The following is a 7819-nucleotide window of genomic DNA, read 5'->3' as shown; positions in this document are numbered from 1 at the left end:
CCTCCGCTCATCCGGGGCGGGGGGGGCTGGAGATGGATCCCGGCCCTGGATCCCGGTCCCGGTCCCGGGAGGGAAGCCGGAGCTGGCAGCCCTGTCCTGCCCTCGCCCTCCCATCCCGCAATCGCCACCTGATGGCCCGGGGGTGACACTCGCCCTGTCACCGCCAGCGGCAGCGCCCAGGGGGACACCGTGCTCCGTCCTGTGCCAGGCTGCTGCGTGCTGCTGATAATGAATCAGCTCCTGAAAACTGAATGGCACAGGGTGAGGGGGGTTCGGCTCTCCAGGCTCTGCCTGAGGCCAGGAGAGCTCCTGGGAAAGGCAATCTGGGGAAGGATTGCACTGCCCTGGTGTTGCTCTCCATGGCCACTCCAATCTGATCTAGATTGGATTTCAGGACACGAATCCTTCCCTGGCAGGGTGGGCAGGCCCTGGCACAGGTGCCCAGAGCAGCCCGTGGATCCCTGGCAGTGCCCAGGGCCAGGCTGGACGGGGTTTGGAGCACCTGGGACAGTGGAAGATGTCCCTGCCCATGGCAGGGGTTGGAACAAAATGAATTTTAAGTTCCCTTCCAACACAAACCATTTTATGTTCCATGATCCAGCTGAGAGGTGACAATGGGACAAGCCGGGACTGGGCTGGAGCAGCACAGGTTGGTGACAGGAACGTCCCAAAGCCAAGGGAAGGATCCCAACAAGAACCCAGCTGGTTTCTGCTGCATTTCCACCCTCCTGGCTCCCAGGGTTTGGGTCTCTGTGTTTCCTGCTGGCTCTGCTGGAGCCACATCCTTCCCGGACGCTCCCAGGGCCTGGCCCCGTGCCCAGAGGAGTTTGCCAGCTGCTGGAAATGCCTGGAAAGGTTTCTAAAGCAAGAAGCTTCTCCATCTCTCAGCCTTCCCAGCACATCAGCATCTCCTGTGGGATTCAGGCTCTCGCATCTTGTGGGCTGTGCAAACCTGAGCATCCTGCTGCTTCCAGGATGCAGTGACCAGGGATGGGGATTTGGCTCCAAATCCAGGGAGGAAAGGTCGGGATTTGCTGGGGTTTTGTGTCCCCTTCACCCATCTGAACCCAAACTCAGGGTTGAAACGAGCACTGGAAGGAGCTGGGCAGAAATTTCTGTGCCCCTCCATGGTGCCAGGGGTTGATTCCTTTCCAGGATGAGGGCTGACAGTGCCACTGCTCCCTGGGCTTTGCTGACCCACACTGAGGAGATCCTAATCCCCAGTTAAGGTGTTTGTGTTGACTTTCTGCTGCTGGCTCCGATTTCCGAGTCATTAACCTCAAAAAAACCCTCAAAAATCCCATTTTTCATCTTTCCCCTCCTCGCGTGGCAGCAGAACCAGTTTGAAAAATTTTTCTGCACAGAGTAATGGAGCATTGTCCAAATAATCAGAGTGAGAGAGGGGGAGAGGATCGGTTACACTGCAGGGGGAGCTCCCATCAGAGCAAGGGAAGAACAGCAGGAAGGCGAAGAGGAAGGTGAAGAGGAAGGTTGCCCCAGCCCTAGAAATTCCAGGACTTCATGGAGAGCCTCAGAAAGCTCCAGCAGGGTCCCCAGCTGGGTAATTCATTTCCACTTGCAGGGCCAGGATGATCACAGGGTTTTCCTGAGGACAGCAGCTCCCACCAGACCCAGGGCAGGCAGAGACTCTGCCACATCCCCCAAGTGAATTGGTGACCCCTGGGGAGTGAAACCCAGAATAAATCACCCAAAAAATGAGCTGGCAGTGATGGCACCACCCTCGAGCAGCTCCTGCAGCCGGGCTGGGCTCATCCCTCCCCTGCCCTGGCGGGGACACGGAGCCCTGGCTGCTCCCTCATTACTCATTAACGCCGGGACAAGGTCCTCCCGCATCCCTCGGAGCCCCGAGCAGGAGCTGCTGGCCCCAAACCCCTCCTGCTCCGCCCTTCTTGCCCCAGGGCATGGAAAAAGCCAGCGCGGAGCCCGGGCCGCGATCGTTGGGGCTGCTGGTGGATCAGCTCGGTTGTAAAAATGGGTTTTAAAAATGTCACAGGCAAATGGAGGCACTGGTGTCCTTGCTCAGGGGTCGGGGACACGGAATGGGGTGGATAAACAGCAATTAGGGTTTTTCCTTCCCAGATCCATCGTGGTGACAGGGACAGCTCTGGCACAGCACAGGAGCATCACCCATGGTGGTGACAGGGACAGGCGGCCACAAGAGGCATCTCCCGCTCCTGTGGGAGCATCCTGAACCTTTCTGGGAAGGGAAAAGCCCCGGGGAATGTCAGCACAGCCTGGGTGCCGTGTGGGACACATCAGAGGACCCGGCAGGACTCAGCAGAACCCGGCAGGACCCAGCAGGACCCAGAAGAACCCGACAGGACCCGGCAGAACCCAGCAGGACCCAGCAGGACCCGGCAGGACCTGACAGGACCCAGCAGGACCTGGCAGGACCCGGCAGAACCCGGCAGGACCCAGCAGGACCCGGCAGGACCTGACAGGACCCAGCAGGACCTGGCAGGACCCGGCAGAACCCGGCAGGAACCAGCAGGACCCAGCAGGACCCAGAAGAACCCGACAGGACCCAGCAGGACTCAGCAGGATCCAGCAGAACCCAGCAGGACCCAGCAGAACCCAGCAGGACCCGGCACGACCCAGCAGGACCCAGCAGGACCCAGAAGAACCCCGCAGGACCCAGCAGGACCCAGCAAAACCCAGCAGGACCTGGCAGGACTCAGCAGGACCCAGCAGGACCCAGTAGAACCCGACAGAACCCGGCAGGACCCAGCAGAACCCAGCAGGACCCAGCAGGACCTGGCACGACCCAGCAGGACCTGGCAGGACCCGACAGGATCCAGCAGGACCCAGCAGGACCCAGATAAGCGGGAGCCGCTGGCGCCGGTGGCCCCGGGGCTGCCGTGCAGATCCCAAGGCCCCTGCGGCGCCTCCGGGCTCTCCTTTCATCCCTGCCCCAGCTGGGCACACGCCCACGTTTCACTCCTCCTCCTCCTCTTCCTCCTCCATCCCCGTGAGCACCCTCCCCTCCCTCTCCAGGGTCCAGCTCTTATTGGGGAAACTGAGGCACGAGGTGAAAGAACCAGGTTATTCCCGAGGGCACAGCGGCACCCAACCCCTCAAAGGGGGGTGAATCCCCCCAGGGAGTCACAGGGGACCCCTCACCCGGTCGGGCCGGGCAGGGCAGGGCAGGAGGGGCACCCGGTGCCACCGCCCCCGGAGCCGGGACCTTCCCTGGCAGCGCTCCCGGCACCAGGGATGAATCACACACACATTCCCTGCCATCGGATTGCGGCTCCTGCACCCGAGGGGCCGGACCTGGCACCCGCACCCCGCGCCCTGGGCAAACACAGCCAGGCGGGGCAAAGCGCTGCCCGGGAGCCCTGATCCTAAATCCCCTCTGCTAAAATCCTACCGGGATCTGGGATCCCAGTGTGGGACACCCCATGGATGTGCCAGTGCTGCCAGAGCCCTGATCCTAAATCCCCTCTACCGGGAGCTGGAATCCCATTGTGGGACAGTCCATAGAGCTGCCAGAGCCCCAATCCTAAATCCCCTATGCTGAAATCCTACCGGGAGCTGGGATCCCAGTGTGGGACACCCCATGGATGTGCCAGTGCTGCCAGAGCCCTGATCCTAAATCCCCTCTACTGGAATCCCACCAGGAGCTGGAAGGGAGCTGGAATCCCATTGTGGGACACTCCACAGCACTGTCAGAGCCCTGCTCCTAAATCCGTTCCACTGGAATCCCACTGAGAGCTGGAATCCCATTGTGGGACAGTCCATGGATCTGCCAGTGCTGCCAGACCTCTGATCCTAAATCCCCTCTACCGGGAGCTGGAATCCCAATGTGGGACACTCCACAGCACTGCCAGAGCCCTGCTCCTAAATCCCTTCCACTCTGGAATCCCATCAGGATCTGGAATCCCATTGTGGGACACCCCATGGATCTGCCAGCACTGCCAGAGCCCTGCTCCTAAATCCCCTCTACTAAAATCCTACCGAGATCTGGGATCCCCTTGTGGGACATTCCACAGCACTGCCAGAGCCCTGCTCCTAAACCCCATCCATGCTGGAATCCCACTGGGAACTGGAATCCCATTGTGGGACACTCCATAGAGCTGCCAGAGCCCTGCTCCTAAATCCCTTCCACTCTGGAATCCCATCAGGAGCTGGAAGGGAGCTGGAATCCCATTGTGGGACACTCCACAGCACTGCCAGCACTGCCAGAGCCCCGATCCTAAATCCTCTCTGCTGGAATTCCACTGAGAGCTGGAATCCCATTGTGGGACAGTCCACAGCACTGCCAGCACTGCCAGATTCCTGCTCCTAAATCCCTTCCACACTGGAATCCCACTGAGAGCTGGAATCCCATTGTGGAACACCCCACAGAGCTGCCAGAGCCCCAAAGTCGGGCTGGTCCTTCCACTCTGTCCCTAAAGATCGTGCAAAGACTGGGACAAAATGTTCTTTTTACAGAGTACTGATGCATTTCAGAAGCACGGAATGATTCCAATCCCTCTGTTTTATCAAGCACCTGAACCCAGGTATCTGCATTTCTTGTGACACACTTGATTTGGAGCATTTCAGTGTTTTTTCAACATTCCTCTCCTACACAATCCCAACAGGAGGATCTGAAATCCAGCAAGATTTTTATTTTTCTTCACAGGGACGGAGCTGCCGTGGCAGTGCCAGGCTGGTGCCAGGCTGGTGTCCCTGCCCTCAGGGCAGATCTGCCAAGCATGACGAGAAGGAAAAATCCACCAGGAAGGGAGAGAAAGCCCCAGGGCAGCAGAGAGGCTGTGCAGCCACTCTATATATCTAAATATATCTAAATTTGGGGGTTTGGATAAATATTTGTTGGTGATATGGTGGATAAATGTGGGAGTGGGAGAATGTGGATGGGCACCATGGGAGGGCAGAGGTGGCAAACCAAGAGGGTGAGGGCGGTGTTGCTGTTGGAGTGTGACCACGGCCACCACGGGGCCTTGCAGAGGGAAATGTCACCTCGTGCACCCCAAAACAGAGGGAAAAGGGTGGCAGGGATCGGAAGAGGAAGCAGAGGCTGTGCTCTGCCTTTTCTGGGGTTTGTGGCTTTGTGGGGCGTGGAAAGGACCCCGAGATATCGGGATTGACTCCATGGATGATCAATTCCTGGGCAGTGCAGCCTCACAACTCTCTCCAATCTCTCCTGCCTTTCCCTCACCTCTGGCAGCGCCGGTTCCACCCCTCCAGCTCTGTTTGCCGGGGCAAAGTCCGCCTTGTTCGCGTTGTCTCCCTGCACTGCCCGGCCCTGCCGGGGACACCGGGGACACCGGGGACACCGGAGCCGCCTGTTGCCTGGTTATATCCACAAAACATCCCCGTGCCGGGGTTTTGGCCGGGGTATCCTCTTACTGGGAACAGCTGAGCCTCCTCACTCCCCGCCCTGCCCTTGGCAGCTCAGCAATCGGAGCTGTCATTGTCCCCTCCAGGCCCTACAAGGGCTGTTGGACCCAGCCCTGTGTGATCCGCAGGTTTCTCCCCTTGGCACTCGCGGCTTTAGATAGATATTTATACACCCAACTTGTGCGAATTAACAGCATTCCTCTCCGATTGAGTCAAAAATAGAGGCGCTTCATGGAAAATAAAGAGGGAGAAAAAGAAGGTGTGTCGCGCTGAAAAAAGGAACGGGATCCAAAAAAAGAGAGAAAAAAAAAATCCCCACTCAAATCTCCCTTTTCCTTTTAAAGCTCTGTTCCCGAAGGATGGACCAGCGCTGGTATTTTAAACCTGATTTCTGCAGATTTAAATCTGATTTCAGTCCCATGGCCACCAAGCCATGGGCAAGGTGACGGTGCCAGCAGTGGCGGGGTGGCACCGGCGATGTCACAAACTCTGCTGGCGGCTTTTGGGGCACGGTAAAGCTGAAACTTCCTGAGAACCCAGCGCTGACTTCCTGGGCACGGCAGGAGAGGCAGCGGGCAGAGGTAGGCTCGGGGGGCACCACCAGGACAAATGCTGACCCCTGGGTGGCAAAATATATCTAAATTTGGGGGTTTAGATAAATGTTTGTTGGTGATATGGTGGATAAATGTGGGTTTAGGATGCACGGAGTGGGAGGATGTGGATGGGCACCATGGGAGGGCAGAGGTGGGAAACCAAGGGGGTGAGGGCAGAGCTGCTGTTGGACACCCAGGAGTGTGACCACGGCCACCACGGGCCTGTGCAGAGGGAAATGTCACCTCGTGCACCCCCAAAACAGAGGGAAAAGGGTGGCAGGGATCGGCTGTGGGGCGGAAGAGGAAGCAGAGGCTGTGCTCTGCCATTGCTGGGGTTTGTGGGTTTGTGGGGCGTGGAAAGGACCCCGAGATATCGGGATTGAATCCATGGATGATCAATTCCTGGGCAGTGCAGCCTCACAAATCCCATTCCATCCCCCCGTGGCATTTGGGGACCCTGAGCTGCATCCTCTGGCACTTCCCTTCCCACTGCAGCCAAACCCCACAGCCCTGGGGGACCCCATGATCCCCACCCCATTATTCCCACCCCATGATCCCCATTCCATTATCCCTATCCCATTATCCACATTCTAGCCAAACCCCACAGCCCTGGGGGACCCTACCGAGGCACCCCATGATCCCCACCCAATTATCCCCACCCCATGATCCCCATCCCACCCCATGAACCCCAACCCCTTATCCCCAACCTATTATCCCCATTCCAGCCAAACCCCACAGCCCCGGGGGACCCCACCGAGGCACCCCATGATCCCCATCCCATCCCACCCCGTGATCCCCATCCCATTATCCCCATCCCATCCCACCCCATGATCCCCATTCTATGATCCCCATGCCATGATCCCCATCCCACCCCATGATCCCCACCCCATGATCTCCATCCCATCCCATGATCCCCACCCCGTTATCCCCATCCCATTATCCCCATCCTGTCCCACCCCATTATCCCCATTCCATGATCCCCATGCCATGATCCCCATCCCACCCCATGATCCCCACCCCGTTATCCCCATCCCATCCCACCCCATGATCCCATCCCATCCCATGATCCCCATCCCGTTATCCCCATCCCACCCCATTATCTCCATCCCATTATCCCCATCCCGTCCCACCCCATGATCCCCACCCCATTATCCCCATGCCATGATCCCCATCCCACCCCATGATCCCCATCCCATGATCCCCATTCCATGATCCCCATTCCATGATCCCCATGCCATGATCCCCATCCCACCCCATTATCCCCACCCCGTTATCCCCATCCCACCCCATGATGCCCATCCCATGATCCCCATCCTATCCCCATGATCCCCATCCCATTATCCCCATCCCATCATCACCATCCCATCCCACAATCCCCATCCCATGATCCCCATCCCACTCCATCATCCCCATCCCATCATCCCCATCCCATCCCATCCCATCCCATCCCATCCCATCCCATCCCATCCCATCCCATCCCATCCCATTATCCCCATCCCACGATCCCCATCCCATTATCCCCATTCCATGATCCCCATGCCATGATCCCCATCCCACCCCATGATCCCCATCCCATGATCCCCATCCCATTATCCCCATCCCATCCCACTCCATTATCCCCATCCCATTATCCCCACTCCATGATCCCCACTCCGTTATCCCCATCCCATGACCCCCTCCCCATCCCACCCCATGATCCCCATCCCATTATCCCCACCCCATCCTGCCCAGGATCCCGGCGGGACGGGGACCTGCAGATCCAGCAGTGACACAGAAATAAGGGGCCATAAACCCAAACTCGCCCATAAATCAGTGCTGGGAACAGCCGGGGCGGGCTGGGGGCTGCGGGCTGGCCTCAGCCC

This window comes from Zonotrichia albicollis, chromosome 20, assembly GCF_047830755.1.
Source record: "Zonotrichia albicollis isolate bZonAlb1 chromosome 20, bZonAlb1.hap1, whole genome shotgun sequence".
In the NCBI taxonomy this organism is placed as follows: Eukaryota; Metazoa; Chordata; class Aves; order Passeriformes; family Passerellidae; genus Zonotrichia; species Zonotrichia albicollis.
This window is presented reverse-complemented; position numbering follows the sequence as displayed.